At 38.6% G+C, this 20,239-nt stretch overlaps 1 protein-coding gene and 1 long non-coding RNA gene across 28 annotated transcripts in view; one reads left to right on the forward strand and one right to left on the reverse strand.

Annotated features, from left to right (window-relative positions):
* The window catches only part of ADGRL2 (adhesion G protein-coupled receptor L2), a 631,449-nt gene that overhangs the window by 178,976 nt on the left and 432,234 nt on the right, over positions 1–20,239 (forward strand). The window lies entirely within an intron of this gene.
* LOC121027367 (uncharacterized) overlaps positions 1–20,239 on the reverse strand; it is a 37,324-nt gene that overhangs the window by 10,550 nt on the left and 6,535 nt on the right. The window contains exon 2 of the long non-coding RNA XR_005788686.1: positions 4,478–4,664. This is a non-coding gene — a long non-coding RNA (uncharacterized LOC121027367). The remainder of the gene's footprint in view (positions 1–4,477; positions 4,665–20,239) is intronic.

Below are 20,239 nucleotides of genomic sequence, written 5' to 3' on the forward strand. Positions count from 1 at the left end.
AAAAAAAAAAAAAGACTTTCTTTGGCCAACTGTATGATTAAGAGAAGACAGACCATGAGAAGACAGCGCTGTACATAATGTGTCAGAAAGAGTTAAGTGCGACTGAAGAAAACATTTCAAATAGCAAGGGGAGAGCGTTGCTGTTTTAGAGAAAATGGTCTGGGTTAAGATGACAGGAGGCACCGATGACATGTGCTGATTTGATCAGTTGCTGGCAGACCAATGGCAGCACCAGGGGAATGTGAGAGCTAACACTCCCCTTGAGAGGGAGCCCCTCAGCACTCTCTCTTCGACTGAAGAAGGCTGACGTTGATAGCAAAGTTCTGCATAGACACACTAGCATTAAGCAATTCTATTAAGGGATTGACTCTACTCGTGTGGATGGGCAAATGGCTCATCTTGTAGTGGCAAATGAACTGTTTGGGGCTTCTAGGGGATTGTTCATTTACTAATTAATTTAATTGTGTGCTCCTTGGGTTCTAATTAGTGGCATTCTCCTCCATGGCCACGTATTATGGAAATGTGCTACTTTCAAGTCCTCCATTTCAAATTGTATGATGGCCATTTATCTTGCTCCTTGATGAGAAGGCAGCATGACCAGTAGGAACTGGTCATACACTATTTGTCATAACCAGAAAGGTAGCTACCAAGTTGCTGAGCTGTGATGAGTGGAGCAATGACAGGGGACTGACAGGTTTGCTGCCTGAGTGGATTCTCGATATCACAAGAAGGGGTTCCGTTTACTATCATTGTGATCAATACTGAATGACTCCTTCAAAGGTAAAATCATTTAGAAAGCTGGAAAGTTTACCTTATGGTACTTGGGGGCCCATCCCACTTTCTACTTCCTTGGTAGAAATATTTCCTTGTTGCACAGCCAGCTATGTAGTTTGTGGAGTTCAGTGCAAAATTAAAATGTGGGTCATATTGTTCAAAAAGTGAGGGTGGGGGATGGTATTAAAGGTCCTAAAATACACAGATTTCTTTTCCTCTTGTACATAGTCATATTCGCGTGACTTATGTTGGTGTTTATTTGCTACTTCATGCCGTACTAAGTAAATTTTAAGCTCTCAGCGTGAATTTTGCCAATTTTATATCGTGCAATGCCCATTTTTATAAGAGCATTTAAGTCACACGGAATCACTGAAATCACACAACTCCTATTTTGTATCTTAGATATGTATATGCATTTTATTCTTACCAGAATAGTGGAAAGATGACACAGAGGTAACTCGGTTGGCTTTATTTCACTTCTTCATTTATGCACATTCTACCATCACTCTCCACCTCACAGAAGAGTAGGAAGGCTGAACAGGAAAGACCTAGGTGTCGCCCTACATTTTGCCTTCTATGTCATCATATCACCACCACCTCAGTGACAGACATAACCCATTTCCCTTGTGCTCACTTTGAAACTCAGTGAGCTTCCACACACACGTGATGGGTCCACTGGAATTCAGTGCTCATTGGGTACCACAGATGCTCTCTGTTCATGGGAGATAAGGAACAAGAGACACATGTATTGTGTGTATCTCCTTGGTTTTTGTCCATGCTCCATCATTCTGTTAGACTTCATACAACACAAATCCAAAGATAAAAATATTAAGAATGTCATACATCAAACTAAAAAGTTTCTGCACAACAAAAGAAGTAATTCACAGAATGAAGAGACAACCTAGGGAATGAAAGAAAAAAATTTATAAACAATATGTCAGTAAGGGGTTAATATCCACAATATATATGGAACTCGTGTGACTCAATAGCAATCATGGTCATTATCATCATCATCTGAGTAAAAGATGGACAGGAAACCCGACTAGACATTTTTCCAAAGGAGACACACAAATGCCAAGAGGACAAGAAAAGATGTTCAACATTGTTAATGATCAAGGAAATGAAAATCAAAACCATCATGAAATATCACCTCACACCTGTTAGAACTCTAGGCAATTCTCAAAAAAACAAAACAAAACAAAACAAAACAAAGCCAGGAAACACCAAGTGTTCATGAGGATGTAAGAAAAGCGAACCATTGTGCACTGTTCATAGGAATCTGAATTGGTACATATATCAGTAAAACAGTATGGAGGTTCCTCAGAAAATTCAAAACAGAGCTGCCACGTGATCTAGCAACTCCACTTCTGGAATACATAATGGAATATTATTCACCCATAAAAAAAGAATACAATCCTGCCATTTGCAACAACAGGGATGGACCTTGAAAGCATGATACTAAGTGAACTCTGTTAGGCAGAGAAAGACAAATACTGTATGATCTCACTTATATGTGGAATCTAAAAAAAAAAAAAAAAAAAGCCAAGCTGATAGAAATAGAGAATAAAATGGACTGAATGGGCTGGAAGGGTGGAAAAAATGGGGAGACGTTGGACAAGGGTACAAATTTCCATTTATAAGATGAATGAGTCCTAGGGATCTAATATTCAGCATGATGATTATAGTTAAGAGTACTCTATTCTGTACTTGAAAGTTGCGAAGAGAATGGGTTTTAAATGTTCTTACCACACACAAAAGTACAATTATGTGAGGTGATGGATGTGTTAACGAACCTTATTGTGATAATCATTCCACAATGTAGACAAATCAGAGGATCACATTGTACATCGTAAACTCACACAGTGTTCTATGTCAGTTATGTATCAGGAAAAACTGGGGGGAGGAATGAAATTCACAGAAAGAGGCTAAAAAGAAGGCCTAATTAGTGGGAAACATAGTCTGATAAATCAAATTGATTCCAATCTTACTAGTCAATTTAAATAACGGAATTGGTTAACAGCATCAAATCTGGATTAAAGAAAGGGAGAAGTCGTTTCAATACAAGACTTTCACTGGCTGGTGTCACATGATATCCATCTGATTATACGGCTCATAATAAAGCATACTCCACAATTATTGAAAAATAGGAATTTCAAGACTGTGGCAGCAGAGCATTAAATCCTGAGGCCCTGTGCCCGGGTTGTATGCGGGATATCACCTTTATACAGCACAAAGTGGGGACCATAGATGAGGTATTGCCATCTCCCAAGAAATGTTACAAACTCTGTTCCTTCATTTATTTTCCAGATCTACCTCTGACATAACCTTTAGAAGTTGAAATATTCACCAAGAATATATATTAAATATTAGTTTGAAAATAGCTTCAGGACTTAGTTTGAACAAGTAAGCTCAAACTGCTCCCAGCCCATGTGCCCTTTTTCTGTAGGCTCCATTCAAGAAGTGTGTGGTCCACTAGAGGAACTGTTCTTCCATCTTTTAATGCAATATCATAGCTCCTCTTTCCCTCTTCTCATGCTAAAATCGCATTTTGATTAAAGTCGCCCTTTGCTTCCTCCTTTCTTTCAACCACTGCCACATTCCTCGCCCATCAAATCCCTGTCTTGCAGAATGATTAAAATCTAGAGTAATGGAGTAGCACAACTGCCAAAATGAATCGGAGATCAATGCACAACAACACACAAAGCCAACAGGCCCGCTCGTGATTCTGATACCCCATTAACTGCATCTTAGGGTCTAGTGGCCTTTGCTTCTCTTGGGGACAATACCGCTGTCGTTCAGCTCAAGGTGTACTGTCTTTTTTTCGTGGGAAATCACTTAGAAAAAAATACATCAGTGACATGCCAAAAACGATGCCGCCGATATTAGTAAGAAACAAAAAGCTGCTTCCCGGCTCATTCTTTACCACTCTATCTGCCATCCTACACTGTTTTGACCTCCTGCCCTATTCACATACGTGCTTTGTAACCCAAGTGGAATAGACAGGCTTTTGACAGACAGTTCGTATGAATTTACTGTAAACCTGGTGCCTGTCTGCATTGTGGAAGAAATCATATTACCAGATTCCTAACAAGAAGCATTATGATGTTGGAAACTGTTAAAAAAAAAAAACATGAATGAAAAAAGCCTCCTTTACACAGAGCCTGAAGAACTAGTTCAAGTAACAAAGCCCTATTTTTCCATCTTTTATGTAAAGCAAATGGATTAACAACTGGCACCAAGCTGAACTGACACCTGCCTCACTGTGCCAGGCAGGCTGTCTATTGAGTTGTTTGCACCAGCCATTTCTTGTGTGCAAACAGGAGGAACTTGTTCGGGCAGCAGCCGTGCTGAATGGGATGTGAGGATTTAGTGAAATACATGCTGGGGACAACTTTCTTAATCCTTGCAAGTCCGCCCCACAGAGGGAATTCCAGGGTGACAGATGAAGGAAGACCCCGAGGCTTTCTCTGCACACGTTCAAGTCCAGAAAAGGAAGTTTGTGGAGCTTTGCTACATATTCAGCGTCTGTTCACTCAACAAACACCACCGTCAGGAGCAAAAGTTAAATGAATGATGGTAATAAACACACCGGTACCACCCACTGATTCACATGTCCTGATGCCTCTTTGGAAATCAAAGGAGTTATCCTGCTAATGAACTAAATTAGACTGAACTAACATTCGTGTTAATAATTATTACTTACAGGGCTAGCTGTGTTGGGCGTGATAACCATAATGTGAAAGCTGAATATAATAATATTTCTCAGGTGTCTATCCTCCAGTTGAACACACATTCGACAAGTCCTCACGCGGCCCGAGTTTGCAGTCTGGAGGGAATTTTTTCAGAGTATGGATGGCAGATTAGGTCCTAGGTGAGCAATGAAAAGAGAGCTGAAAAACAAAATTCCTTATTAAAACCAGAAGTGTTAACCTGACAAACACACTCATTCAAACTCTTTAATACTATATATGAAATACATATGGTACTCATTTTCCCTTAAAATGAGCCATGATAAAAAACAATTTTATATTCTCAAGGCTAGAACCAGAGAAGATATGCATTGGTGATAATATTGATTTTTTTTTTTTTAATTCTACTGAAAGGCCATTACTAGACATAGGTTATAGTTACAGTGAAAACCGAGAGCTGCTTTTAATCCGCTGGGGGGGAAAAGTTATGTTGGCTCCTTTTTGTCACTGTCAAGGTGTAGAAAGAATGAAAAATACTTTGGTGGATTTCATTATTAGTACACATGAACAGTTTGAACTCTCCATTATTGGGTTGTCTTTTTTCATAGTCAGTGCCTTTTTCAGGCTCCTTTTAAAAAACTATTTGACAAGGAAAAAATAGCTTTCTGGGTTTGATATGTGAGTGTATACAAGTTTTCACAAGTTTTCACAAGAAAGTAAATGAAGAGCATGCCCTGCAAGCTTAATCATATTAACAAGGGACACAATCAAAGCTTCACATTTTTAACTACCTCTTGGTGCTTAATGTGAACGTTAAACAAAGACCGTGTTGGGGCGCCTGGGTGGCGCAGTCGGTTAGGCGTCCGACTTCAGCCAGGTCACGATCTCGCGGTCCGTGAGTTTGAGCCCCGAGTCGGGCTCTGGGCTGATGGCTCGGAGCCTGGAACCTGTTTCCGATTCTGTGTCTCCCTCTCTCTCTGCCCCTTTCCTGTTCATGCTCTGTCTCTCTCTGTCCCAAAAATAAATAAACGTTGAAAAAAAAATTAAAAAAAAAAAAAATAAACAAAGACCGTGTGGAAATAGTTCCTGATCTTGGACCAAAAAAAAATAAGTTTCAATAAACAAAATAGATCCCTACCCTTCAGAGTAAACATTATATTAAATCTAAAATAATATGAAATATCTCAGGTAGCGACAGCCAGATACAACTGTCACTCAACTGTTTTGAATGTGGGGTAACATCCTTCCCAAATAAATCATCATTGGCAATCAATGGTACCTACTGGTACCTCGAGGGATGTTGTCGCCCTTTTAACTAAGACCACAACTAAAGAAGACCACAGACTCCTCGATACACAGATGACTAGGGACCTGTAGGATTGTTCCTTTAATATTTTAGTCCTCCAAAAGCATTGCTGTTAATAAGTATAGGTAATCTGCACTTCTTATTTTCTTTGTGTAGGGAAAAAGGGTGACCAAAAGAGTTTTTTTTTAATTTTTTTTAACGTTTTATTTATTTTTGAGACAGAGAGAGACAGAGCATGAATGGGGGAGGGGCAGAGAGAGAAGGAGACACAATCGGAAGCAGGCTCCAGGCTCCGAGCCATCAGCCCAGAGCCTGATGCGGGGCTCAAACTCACAGACTGCGAGATCGTGACCTGAGCTGAAGTCGGACGCTTAACGGACTGAGCCACCCAGGCGCCCCAAGAGTTTCTTTTTTTTTTAATTAGTAATCTCACTTTTCCCATGGAAGTTTAATTGTTTGATATGATTATACTTGCCACATGGTTCTTCTGTGCTGCTTCGTCTTTTAAGGCAGGCAAGGTGAGGCAAAAAGAAAAACACATTTCATGTGAATATTTGACTTTGACACTATTTGGACCAAATTACAGAGAAAACAATGTTCTGGAAATGATTATTTTTTGTTAAACTTATGAAGTGTCAGGATAGGCCTTAGTGAACCAAGCAAGCACATTTTTCAAATTATTTCAGTAAAGGATGGAGAGTTGTAAAAACAACTTTTTAAATCTCAACATTTGGTAATAGCTCTGTGCCTTTTTTCGTAGAGGAATGCCATCTCTTTAATATGTAGGTGTTTGTCCGTGATGCACATCTGCGTGAACTTAGTGTGAGTTTTACCTCATCGTGCTAAATGAGCAAACCAAGTGATTTTAAACATGTGAGCCTCCTACATCTTAATATGTGAGTCTCCAGCCTGCTGCGGGTAGCCATCAACAGTTTATAGTGTGATGTTTCACATCAATTAAAAAAAGATGAGAGAACGGGTTAGTTGAAGACTTTGTTTCCTTGTAATCAACTGTAAAGAGACCAAGGTCATGTAACAGATTTCTTCTTCTTTCTGTCTTAGCCAGGAAGACTATGTGAATGCAAATTGCTTTATTGGTGAAGGGAATTAAGATTATAAAAAGCCAGGCTTAAAGAAGTGCAAAATCAGGGCTGTGTCGGAGCAGGGACAACATAATTGTGGTATGGATTCCCATATGGGACTAAATTATCTAGATTTTAGTAATGTCAGCAGTTCTGTGTAGTTGCTGGAACGCGGCCAATGTGCCATATTTGCTTCATTTTTTAAGACGGTTCTGATTCTACGCAATTTTAAATATGCAGAAAGCTAAAAGTGTTTGGGTGTTTTGGTGGCACTTCTCAGATACATGTCTATGCATGTCAGGAATTTTATTTGACTATTAAACAGGAAGTGACGCTGACGTGGCTCTATTTTTCTAAGCGAAATGCCATTTATTATCATTTCTCTCTCAGCTATAAAATCTTCCCAGTGGGGGGGAAAAATACCCACTTCTGTGAGTACACATCAAGGTTGTCTTCTTTTACAGTGTACCATGCAGTTATACTGTTTTGTAGCAACTCAATAAAGCTGATAGTTTTTCTGGGTAATTACCCACAGCCCCCTGCAGGACAAATTAGCATTCATGACCTGAATAATGCTTACTAGAAAGAGTTCAATGGAATTTACTTAATCAGAATCATTGCTTTCTCTTGACTAATTTTTTTTTACCTACTCCCCAATGCCTGGTAACAGCAAATATCTCTCAAGCCAGTGTTTGATAACTGACAGAGGAAAAAAAAAAGCATGAATCTTTACCTTTTGTAATGTAATTGTGGCCTTAGAAAAATGTATATTTTTGTGTGAAAAATTAAAATATCTATCTTCCTTAAATTTTTCTATTGGGTCATTTTCTCTTTTTAGTGCTTACCGATTTTAGAAAAAGAGAGAGAGAGAGACCTTCCATTTTGTAATTAATCCTGAACAGTCTCTCAGTTTGCTGAGGACAAACCTGCACAACTGGTCATGACTTCGGAGTGGAAATTTGGAGTATCTCTGTATCCCTGGGCATCAAAAAAAGCTGAGAACTTTGTTAACAGACTGTGGGTGTTGTTTTTGATGATGTGATTTCTATTTTGTTTGGCTTTGATTATTTATTTGATGATTTGAACCAAAATTCCAGGCAATATGGTTATTAGAATATTCAGGGAAATAAGAAGGAAGAAGTAACATTAATTGAACTTCTGCTATGTGCAAAACTTCCTGAATCAAAAGCTTACACTGTTTCCTTGTGTGTTGGTTTTTGTGTTTATGTGTAACGTTCTTACATCTTTAGAAAGGCAAGCAAAAGGAAGTCTTAACCCAATTCCATTTACTGAATCTCTAATTTGGAAAAGATTTCTAACCTGGAAAAGGAGACATTTCTAAAATGCAGTTGCAAATCAATGTCTTTGAAGGACAACCCGCATCCTGATCCGGTAGAGCAGTCCATGGCAGCGCAACCTTCCTGTAAACGTTATGTTAGCCGGCTTCTTCCTGGTACCTTTTGTGAATCCCCGTGACCCAGCAGAGTAACACAATGGTGTGACCTGCTGGGACATGGGCTCCTGGATGGAACTTTGCTGAGGGTTGGAGAGGAATGCGGTTAAGTCAAGCTAAAGGATTCAGGTCTGAGACAAGATCCGAAAAAGCCAAGCAAAATCAGGGTGGTCGTCAGTGTTTCTCCGTACTTCAGGCAGTGGAGACACAGGAATTTTCTGTAGGCTAGGGAAACTTGTCTGGAGGCTTAGTTTGTGTAACAACCTTGCAGTTTTTACTTAAGTGGTGTGGTTGTTTGGGTTTGCATCTTCTGTTTGTTTATTGTTTATTTATTGTATGTTTATTGGAGGTGACTTGAGGGGAAGCTGATGGAGATTATATGGGGTAGTTAGAGCCCCACAAGGAAACCTCTTGGCTCCTCCACTGATTAGATTCCGTACTTCAAATGTACTTAAAACCGTCCAATACAACTGAAAAGAGGGGATCACTCATTCAGGCCCCTGTGCCATGCAGTGCAGAACTGAATGTGGTACCTAATTAAGTTTCCTGGGGTGCAAAATGGTTATCCCATTTCTAAACCTAAATAAATCAAAATGTTTTTTCAACTTTGGGGGTTTCAGAAAACCCGCAACACATTTTTGCACAGATTTTCCTTCCAAACACTAGAATATTGCAAGGAAAATTCAATCCATATGTTTCAGATTTACGTACAGTCGTATCAAAATCTTGTGCTGCAATTGACATTTGATGTTCATGAAGTTTTCTGAATGCTTTTTATTTGCCTTTAACTCAAGAACAGAAAGTTGATTTGTCAAGCTTATATGTACCAAAACCTCCAAATATTAAATTTGGGTGGAAAAGAACAAACTTAGAATTCGGCATCAGGCATAACATTTAATAAAGCATTTGTCTTGCCATGTCTACAAAGTTGTGCCCTTGCAGATATTGCCAGATATTCCTGGGAATATGCAGCATATACATAGACTTTTGATACTGGCGTGGTGAAAAGAAAGTGGGACAAGGAAAAGAAACAGGGTCGAATATTTTTTTTTATTCTGCTATTCCTTCCTGATTTAAGTATTAACAGTATATCGTTTCTCATCTGATGCAAACGGTATGCATGGTGACAGCCTCTAACTAATTTTCTTCCATCCTTCCAACAAGCTTCCTTCGGTCTCTGATTGACAGTGTGCAGAAGAGCCTCTATTTTCTGGTCAGTGGTGTCCCTCCCCATCACCAGACAGACAACAGCCGGAGGAGGAGAGGCAAGAATGAAAATAAATAATTTAAACTGCAGCATCAGTGTCTTAAGGAAGGGAGTCTAAAAGAATCTGCATTTGTGGCTGTTGGTGCTATTTTAAGGGCTTCTAAAATGATTGCTTCCCTTTATTCATGCTAATAATGTGGTTCTGCCTCTGCTTAGAACATGACAGTGGTGTCTTCCAACCAGATTCTGTTTGGAGAGAGGCATTATGTTTCTGAGGAGCCAAGCACCTGGGGGTGGGGGGTGGGGGGGTGTTTTCTGTTAGCAGAAAATAACAATCTTCTGGTGTTTCCTGATGGCAGTGTCTACAGACAGTGTAGGAGTGGACCATTCGCTTTGTTTGTTGTGTGATCTACATGGGCACCATCTTTCATAGTTTCACTATTTTTACGTTCAGTGTTTCCTCTCTTAGAGCACAACTGGTATGTAGAAAAATAATTTTTCAATGTGGAAAAATAAAATGTATGCAACCAGAAGAAAATAAAAATTCCTGCAACCTCTCTTCCCCAAATAACTCATTTACATTTGCCATATATATGTCCCTCTATTGTATTTTCTGTGCATAAACATGCATGCACTCTATTTTTTACAAAAATGGTATCACATAGTGCATACCGCCTTATTCACTGGCAGTACAGAGTAATAGAAGATTATGCTGTATTTTAAATGGCTCTGTGACGTTGCACTGTTGGAATGAACTATTTGATCATCCAAACATTCAAATATAATCATTCAAATTTGATGATTCAAAATACTAGTTTTCAGGTTGTCCTGATATATTGGTTACATAAGCAATACGACAAATAATCATCTTAACTTAAAATCTTTGCCCATCTCAGGAATTATTTCCTTAGGATAAATGTCCAGAACTGAAATGATTAGTCAAAATGGGAAGGCTTATGAAGCATATTTACAAAAATAGCACGCACATTAAATTCTTTTTCTTTTAAAATGACAATGGATGTGGGGCCCTGTCTTCATGACTTCATCTGATCCTTGTCAGGACCAGTCAGCCACCTTGGCAAGACAGCCGGAAGGTTGGGAAGTTAGCATGTGGTGGGTAGCCATTAAAAGAAAAGTAGGTTGATAAGTCCAAAGGGGTAAAATGGTGTTGTTCCAACACTCTTTCTTCATATTTAGATTCCGGTATTTCCTTCCTTGAGCTTCCTGCATTATTATTTTCCTTTATCTTACTCAAGACCATTATCACTCCTTCAAATTATTACCTGACCTTTAGGGTCTATTTTAAGCCTACCCATGAGCCCAATGTGTTTTCCATGAATACAGATCATTTTTATAGCAAACCCTGATGGTTTGATAAAGTAAGTTAATTGTAAGGAACGTTTTCAGTGTTCATAAAAATTCTTATAAGGCCAGCATTGACCAGCTTCTATTTGGGGGCATAATCCTCTGTGACATCACTGTGGAAGAACAGGAATGAAGTGACTAGGGAATGCGGTCACTCTATCCCTGCTTAGGAGACAGGACAGGAGAGAGAAGTGGAAAAATACATATACCTTTCAGAAAAAGACCCAGTGTCTCCCATCTACCCTCCATTTACTCACTATGTGACTTTGAGTTTCAGCATCCTCTGTCAGACGCTAATAATATCACCTTCACGCTGTCGTATAAGAAGTCAGTGGTGCTAGCAAACCTGCGCTGTGAGTGCTTAATCAATAGTAGATACTTTAGATATAGTTAGGGAAGGTGCAAGGTAGTCATTGAAGGCCACTTTCAATGCCTTTAGCCCATTTCAGCCAGAGGTCATATTGATTAAGAATTGTGTTCTGCTACAAATAATAGAAAACGAGTAACTTAAATAAATAAGGGACTTATTCTTCCCCACATAATCCCACACTCAGGGGTAGGCCTTGTTGGTGTTGATTAGTGGCTTAAGGATGTCAGAACCAAGCTGTTCGGGATTAATTTAGCCTTTTCCTTCAGCCATCAACATATGGCTGCTGCTGCTTCTTTAATCCCATGTCCTCGTTTCTGAAAAGAAGGAGGAAGTGACCAGGAGGGAGGTGAAGCACCCACGTGAGAAATCCAGAGCAGACTGTGAATATTTCATTGGCCATTGTCCCTCCTCACTGCAAGGGAGGTTTGAAGACCGGGCATTTGCTTTCCTAGAGAAAACCAGAATAATTCTCTGCCTGCCAGAGAGGTCTCTCCCCTCCACCTTCTGCTCCTTTTTTTTTTTTTAACCCTAGCTTTCTTTTACTTGTTTCTGTCTGAGACAGAGTAGGTCCAGTTGCATGAGTTGAAAGGTACTACAAATCCCACCCAATAGTCCCTTCCTCACCCACCAGGTGCTGTTAATGCCCTAACTGTTATCATCTCCGAATTCAGCTATCACCCTTATATGTTCAAATGCATTTCTCTCCGGAAAGAAAATCAGCACATTGCTTCATTTCTGTTATTAACACCTTAGTCCAGAAGTTCATTGATTAGACTCCTTTAAAGAAGAAATTAATTGAAACTGGGTTTTTAGCTGAAAGATGGAAAGCTTAGCTCTGAGCAACAGGCACTAGCCGGGCAGGCGTAGAACCGGTAAGAGAAAATGAAGAGCAGGGAGGGAGATGTGAAGACAACAGAGGGAGTCGTGCGGTTATAAAATATTAGAGAAGCACATCAAACACAAATGTCACCTTCTCCACCATTGGTTCTAGGGATAGATTGATTGCTCTTTTCTCTTTAGTCCTCAGCACCTGTGAATATGTCCGATCGCACACAAGAAGAGAAGTAGCCCAACCTGAGTCAGATATCCTGTTAGCTCCTGCTTCAAGTTCGTATTATGCGTAACTTGACGTGGCTGTACTCAGGACCATCTATCTAGCAGAAGGGGAAGTGTTGGCTACACAGGCTGTTGCTCAGGCAGAAGTCTTCCAATCTGATGTTAAATATAGAGAGCGCGAGCAGGAGAGGGGCAGAGAGAGTAGGAGAGAGAGAATCCCAAGCAGGGAGAGCCTAATGGGCAGAGCCTAATGCAGGGCTCCATCCTGCAAACTGTGAGATCATGACCTGAGCAGAGATCAAGAGTCGGGAGCTTAACTGACTGAGCCACCCAAGTGCCCCCATCTTAGTGTTTTTTAAACACACGCAGAAACAGTGTAGCATTGTGGTTCAGCTTAGGCTTTCCAGCATCAAACTGCCTGGGTTCAAATCTAGAGTGACTTGGGAAAGGTATTTCACTTCTCTGCACCTCAGTTTCTTCATAAAAAGTGCCCATAATAATGGTGTTTATCTCCTAAGGGTACGGTGATGATTAAATGGGGCAATATAATTTGAGTACTAAGAACTATGTCTGGAACACTTGCTTTATTAAGTTGACAGCGTTCTTTTTTTTTAATCTTCAAACTTTTCCAAAGATACTAATAATCATATATATAGCTAGAGTCCTTCATAGTTGCCAAAGTGCTCCCTTATGTATTTACTCAGTTGCAGATAGGTAGGCTGTTTTTATTATCCCCATTTTACAGGTGAGTGAATGGAGTCACAGATATTATGCTCATGCCCAAGGTCACACAGAAAATGACAAGCCAGAAATTTGAAGACAAGTTTAATGAACATTGATTTCTATTTGGAAAAAAAAAGTGGGGGGGGGTGAGGAAGGTCGGAACCATAACAAAATAAACATGTCTCAGGATTGATTCTGTTTGTGTGTATTAAATGTGTTCCAAAAACTGAGTGTTCTTTATGTGTAGCCCAGTATCCTTGCCAAGGAAGGTATAAGGAGTGTGTGGCTTCCTGATTTCTATGCAATTTTTGTGGTATCCCAGAAGGGCCATAATTTATTCCACTAATATTGAATGACCCAGTAATTACACTTCTTGAATATACCCAAGAAAAGAATCCTAAGCAGAGAGAGGGGGGAAAACCTTGTATAAAGGATATTAATTTTAAAGTTATATATAATAGCCAAAAAAAAGCAAAAACTAACCCAAAATGTCCTTGGCATAGGGTCAGATACATCAACTCAAGGGAATAGTAATAGTCAGGGTACCTACCATATATGGAACAAACAGTATGAGCAATGCTAGCTCCTTTCAAATAGCATCTCTTCTGATTTCCTAAGAGTTGGGTATCGTTGTCACCCCATTGCACAGATAATGCCACAAAGTCAAGGTCATACGGCAAGTGTGACAGATACAGCTAGTGACTCATGTTTCTGGCATTCTAGTTTCTTTATTGCTAATGGAGCTCTGATTTTGTTTGAGGAGAAAGGTAAACAGCTCCAAGAGATGAATCAAGGGCAGTCTAAACTGATTAGGGTAGTTCAACCTCCCAACCTCCTTTGCAACTCGTAAGCCTAGGGATGGGAATATGATATAATTCAATGAGATTTAAGAATAAATATGCTTGGGGTTTCTTGAAAATACCTTCCTACAACCTTTCCTTTTCTCTTTTCCTGCTCCCTTTCTTCTCGCCTTTATACATTTTTATGTAAGAAGATGATGCTAGAGGCTGAAAGAGCCATTTGGGGATCATGAAGGGGTTAGAGAAAAAAGTGAGAATGACAAAGTAAACAAGGAAAATAATCTAGGTTCCCGACCATTGCAGTGAGCCGCCAAGCTACCCTCGTATTGCCTGCCTTTGAGGACTTTTTGTTTGTTTTATTTTGGTTTTATGGGAAAAAATACACACCCTTTTGGCAGAAACCACCATTCATCTATATTTGGTACTAACAGAATTGTATTAGTTAGAATTAGATAAAGCTGTGAGTGACTTAGAATTTCCCCAACTTAACTGAGACTTAAACATGTATAAAAGTCTTGGGGCACCTGTATGGCTCAGTCAGTTAAGCATCTGACACTTGATTTTGGCTCAGGTCATGATCTCGGTGGTATTGAATTTGAGCCCTGCATCAGGTTTTGCACTAACAGCGTGGATGGAGCCTGCTTGGGATTCTTTCTCTTCCTCCTCTCTCTGCCTTACCCTGCTCATGCTTTCTCTCTCTCAAAATAAATAGACTTTTAAAAAATCACATGTATAAAATTCTCTCTCCTAAAAACCCATGATAGTAGACAGTTTGGGGTGAATATGGCATTCCACAAAGTCCTTGGAGAACCAAGCTTTTCTAGCTTTCCATTGCTTCATCCCAGGAGTGTGCTTTTGCCATTGGGATCAAGATGACTGCTTGAGCTCCAGCCTTCATATCTGCATTCCATCCAGCAAAAAGGAGGAAGGGGCAAGGAAGAACATATTCCCTTACTTTCAAGATAAAGCCAGGAAGTTTCATACACCATTTCACTCACATCACATTGGATAGAACAACTAGCTGTAAGAAGCCAAGGACATGACCTCTTCATCCTGGGAGGTCATACTCTCAGCCAAAAATCAGCAATTCAATCCTTGGGGGAAAAGTGAAGAATATAGAGAGGAAGACACATATGGTTGATGAACCCACATCTGTCTGACTCCGAAGCCATGCACTTACTGCTATATTCTACTGTCTCTTACAGCTAATTAGACTATATAATGATGGAAGAAGTCTGTCATATTACTGTATTTAAAAAATATTTTTAGTGTTGATTTATTTTTGAGAGAGACAGAGAGAGAGTGAGCACGAGTGGGGGAGGAGCAGAGAGCGAGGGAGACACAGAATCACAAGCAGGCTCCAAGCTCTGAGCTGTCAGCACAGAGCCGGGTGCGGGGCTGGAACCCACAAACCACGAGATCATGACCTGAGCTGAAGTCAGACAATTAACCAACTGAGCCACCCAGACACCCCCATATTACTTTATTTTAAAACTATTTTGCCATTCAAATACACTATAAAAAGAAAAATGCTTTTAATGTGTTATGCAGGATAAAGTTTTACATAGAATATATATGGGTAAAATCATGCTTTCAAAATATTTGAAGGAGAGGTTGTGTTTGAATTTAGGAACACGAATGAATCCGGGATTTGTTCCTACACTTCTCTGTTTTTAAGGCTCCTTTAATAAGCTAGTAATACTTTTATAATAAAAAGATCTTACACTTATGTGTATATACCATATTAAAATCATATGAACCACACAGAGAACATTTTTATATATAACCACCAAGCAGAGTGTCTAAGTGGTGAATTTTATGAAGAAGAAAAATGATAAATAGCATGTCATTTGATGCTTCATAATTTTTGGTTTGTAACTTTCTGGGTCACTGATTTCTCAAAGAGTTTTCATTCTTTCCGCACATTAGTTAGGTGATTGAGGAAGGTGTCAGGCTACTGAGACATAAGAAAAGATGATGTGGAGGAATTAAATTCTTCTTTTCTTTTGGCTGAGTATACAAAATACGCAGTATGATTTAGTAGTCTTTCCCCTGAGTGTATTAACCTCTGTCTGCCGTGGGCAGTGTTGAGAAGACATTGTCATCGGCATCGAGATGAGATACAAACTTTTTTTTTTTTTTAAATAAACTATGTGCTGATTTAATAAAATCAATGCTAGGAATTGGTGGTATGGTAAGGACCAAGAATCTCAAGGAAAGAGGGCAAAAAAAAAATGGCTGGTTTGTTGTGATCAAGAAGCATGTTGAAATCGGGCAAGGAAGAATCATTATTGGAGGAGCACTATGTATACAATATGTCCATTCAAAAGAACTTCGTCTCCATACAGTGAGCACACACCGAAGCCTGCTTCAGTGGTAGCAGGAGCGGCCAACAGCACATATCAAGGAGGAATAGAATCCCCAGGCTGACCTATAATATAAGTGAGACACACCTCAAAAATGAGAGGTATGCATAGTGTAAGCAGTAATTTTGTTATCTTTTGTGTTTGCTTGCTTGCTGACTTTTTGAGGAAAAAAAGGAATCTCAAACCAAAAAGTCTAAGGAAAAAACTCAACGTTTAAAATGATGAAACCAGTGAGCTACCATGTAATTATGGGAAGACAGGTAAAATCAATATCTTACCTCTTAAATGCTAAGAGTGATAAAGCTAATTTGTGTGGGATTTGTCGCCATTTTCAAGTCCAATAAACTGAGTAGACAAACCTAACTCTTATTCAACAAGAAGACTTTGTCTCATTTCTAGTCGTTTTTTTTTATATTCAAAGGTTCCATAGAAATTTTGTCTCTGAATATGTTCTGAGGAAGGCTTCTTACTTCTCAGTTTTCCAACTATGTCATTCAGAAGCTGTAAATTGTAGGACAACAGGAGTTTGGCTTCTCAACAGCAACAGAAAAAAAATATCTGGGGAAAATTTTAACCAAAAAAATGAGCAAACACTGTAGGATAAAACTTTAAAAGCTTCTGTGGAACAGAAGTGACTTGAATAGGTAGAGAAGCATAAAATCGAATGTTCATGGTAGGAAGACATACATCATAAATATGTCCATTATTCTAAGTTTACCTATAAATATTGATCCTAATATAAAATATCAATCTAAGTATCTTTGAAACAAGATCAGCTGACGCCAGAGTTCCTACAAAAAAATACACAAAAAACAGCCATGAAAAGTCCTTAAAAATATTTATTATGTATGTATGTATGTATGTATTTATGTAAGCTCTATGTCCAACCTGGGGCTAGAACTCATGAACTCATCACTCTACCAACTGAGCCAGCCAGGTGCCCCCACCATGAAAAGTCATAGAAAGAAAAATCATGATGGGGAACTACATTTTCCAGTTATGAAAATGTCTTGTAATGCTTTACTAAAACAATATAATATTGACATGTACACATATACTACACAAATACATGAACATGCACAAACATAAATAGAATAGCTGACAAAGTCCATGAAGATACAAAATCATAGAAGAATTTAATACGTAAAGATGCACATTAGGCCAGTGGGGAAAAGAATGATTAGTTAATAAAGGACATTGAAAAAGTAGGATAGTCATATGAAGAAAAATAATTTGGATCCATAACTTATCCTTACCACATATCAAGATTTAAAAATTGCTCAATAATGCACGGTAAAGGAAATATATAGAAACTTCATAGAAAAGCAAGCTCTTTTAAATAAAATAAAAGATGGTCAATCTCACTCATTATCTGGGAAATAAAAATCAAAGTCATCTGGAGATTTTTTTTTTCCCATGTATAACATTAGCAAAGATACAACTGTTTGGTAATACTGAAACTGAAATTCCACTTCTAGGAATTGACCTGAGGACGTATTTAAGACTATACATATGCATGTGGAAAACCACACATATAAAATGCCATAATGTGAACTTCGTATGTGTATAAAAGCAAAAAACAGGAAATAACTAAATAGATCCACATCAATCAGAGACATTTCAAATGGATAATGGAACAATCCAGCAATGTAATATTTACACAGTTTTAAAAAGAATAAGAAAGATCTTCATATATAAATATAAAACATTTATCAATATGTATTAACAACAACAACAACAAAAGGTGAGAAATAGTATGTATAGTGTATTACCATTTATGTTTTAAAAATAGGGGATGGGATATATACACTGCATAGAATATTTTTGTATAGATACACAACACAGATACAGAAACCGACAACACTGCTTATTTTCAAGGAAGAAAAACTTGGTGGCTAGGATGCAGGGATGATAGACTTCTCACACCCTTTGTATCTTTTGATTCAGGATCTTTTGTGGGTGTTAGTATTCAAAATAAATTGAACTGTAACAAACTTTAAATACCTTAGTTTGTGACTAACAGTTGTGACTGGTTTCAAGCATGTATTTTCTAATTAAAGGGAGAATGGCTTAATGGTGTGTTGGAGTCAGCTCCTTTCAAATAGGTAGGCTTGGACTCTAAATACCAATTAGAGAAGCAACGTTTAAAAAGCACCCAGAGGAGTGCCTGGGTGGCTCAGTCAGGTAAGTATCCGACTCTCAATCTTGGCTCAGGTCATGATCTCACAGTTTCATGAGTTCGAGCTCAGCATCCGGCTCTGAGCTGACAGTGTGGCGACTGCTCAGGATTCTCCCTCTCTCTCTGCTCCTCCCCCGCTCATACTCTCTCTGTCTCTCTCAAAATAAATAAACTTAAAAAAAAAGCACCCAGAAAGAGCCTAATATTCTACATGTGGAAAAATGTCAAAATGGACACCCTAAGTATACTTTCTGACGTAATTTATAAAATGTCTTCCCAACTCTACATTTCAGTGGCATTGTGTTGATAGCTTGCAATTGACTGATGGAGACATTTACGCCAAGGAAATCAGTGAACACTACAAACCAGGGTTTTATTAGCACCGTGGAGCGGGGGGTGGGGGGGGGGGAGCCAGTGATTAGACAGCTCCCAGCACAGCACTGACTCAAATATTCTAACTCTTGCCATGATTTCTTTTTGACTTTCAAGTTACTTGACATCCTTTCCTAATAAATGGGTTGATATTTACTTGACAGTGAAGCTAAGAAGAGATGAATGAGAAGGAAAGATAAGCATGGCAAGCTAATAATGAGCAGTATAGCCTCATTGATGTACAACCAGTGGCACCCATTGAAAAGGATGAGACCATGGAGATACCTTTGACTGTATCTTCCCAGTTTAAATGTACAGAGAATTTTCTATGTCTCATTTTTAAACAAGTATATAAAAGCTAAAGAGATAAAATTAAACAGATTTGCAAGCTTATTTTGTTTCCTTGTATCATATAGTGCATCTCATTTAATATTTGCTTGTTTTATTAATAATTGAAACCAACTTTGCAGCACATAGGCATGCAGAATAACTTTTGACCCTATGGGAATTAATGTCTAGTGACAGTGGTCCAGAAATGATACAAGTTATGATAATAAAAACCCTGGTCAGCTCTTTTGCACTTTATGTACTGTAGATATTTTCCTTACGAGAATGCCCCCCTTCACGTGGAAGTTGTACAAATTTATCTAGATAGAATAGCTTGATAAGTAGCAAAGTACTTGCAAATAGATATGTGGCCATAAAATAAAATTAACCTTTTTAAAATAAACATGATGAAAGAGAAAACAAAATGTCATACGCATCTTCAAAGGAAAATTACTTTGAATTGTAAAAAAAGAAATGTAATGTTTAATATTATTCTGTTAAACTTTTATAAGCCCCAGTTAGGACTCCTTTCTACTAAGTTTTTTCTCTGAAGTGAATATATGTTCAAGAGGGAAAAGATGTTGTCTGTCTTGGGGAAGTGTTTATATTTTTTTTCTGCTTCAAAACCAGCTCCTGCTGATGTAAATGGCCTACCTTACCATTACCTGCATCAGTACTGCCCCAAGGGAAGCTATTTCAAATATACAAATTCTCCATATTTGGGAAATAAAAATTAAATCAGACGGTTTTCCCCTATTTGTTTTTAAAACTCTGAGTTTGCCTAGGGGCAAAGCAAATACAAGTCCACCTGTTTAGACAGCTTGAGAAGCATATTTACCTTATTTGCAAGAGTTGTATTGACCATTTTGAGATGACCCCGATTGTGACATTTCTCTGGCTAACCAAGTTAATGGATATGTTTTAGGGGTATAAAAAATCAAAAGCCAATGGTCTTTAAATCACTTCTAGCTGTAAAAGTTGCTAAAGCAAAAACAAAAATCCATATATAAAGATCAAAATGTTTTTATTCAAGAAATGCAAATTGAGCGTTTGATCTGCCAGGTATGGTTAGCGTCACAAAAAAATTGCCAACATGTATCTGCCTTTAGGAACATCAAAGATGAAGTTGATCATTTATCAGCTGTATGAACCTGAGCAAGCCATATAGCC

Source organism: Herpailurus yagouaroundi, unplaced genomic scaffold (genome assembly GCF_014898765.1).
Source record: "Herpailurus yagouaroundi ecotype Mexico unplaced genomic scaffold, PumYag 77, whole genome shotgun sequence".
NCBI classification, from domain to species: Eukaryota; Metazoa; Chordata; class Mammalia; order Carnivora; family Felidae; genus Herpailurus; species Herpailurus yagouaroundi.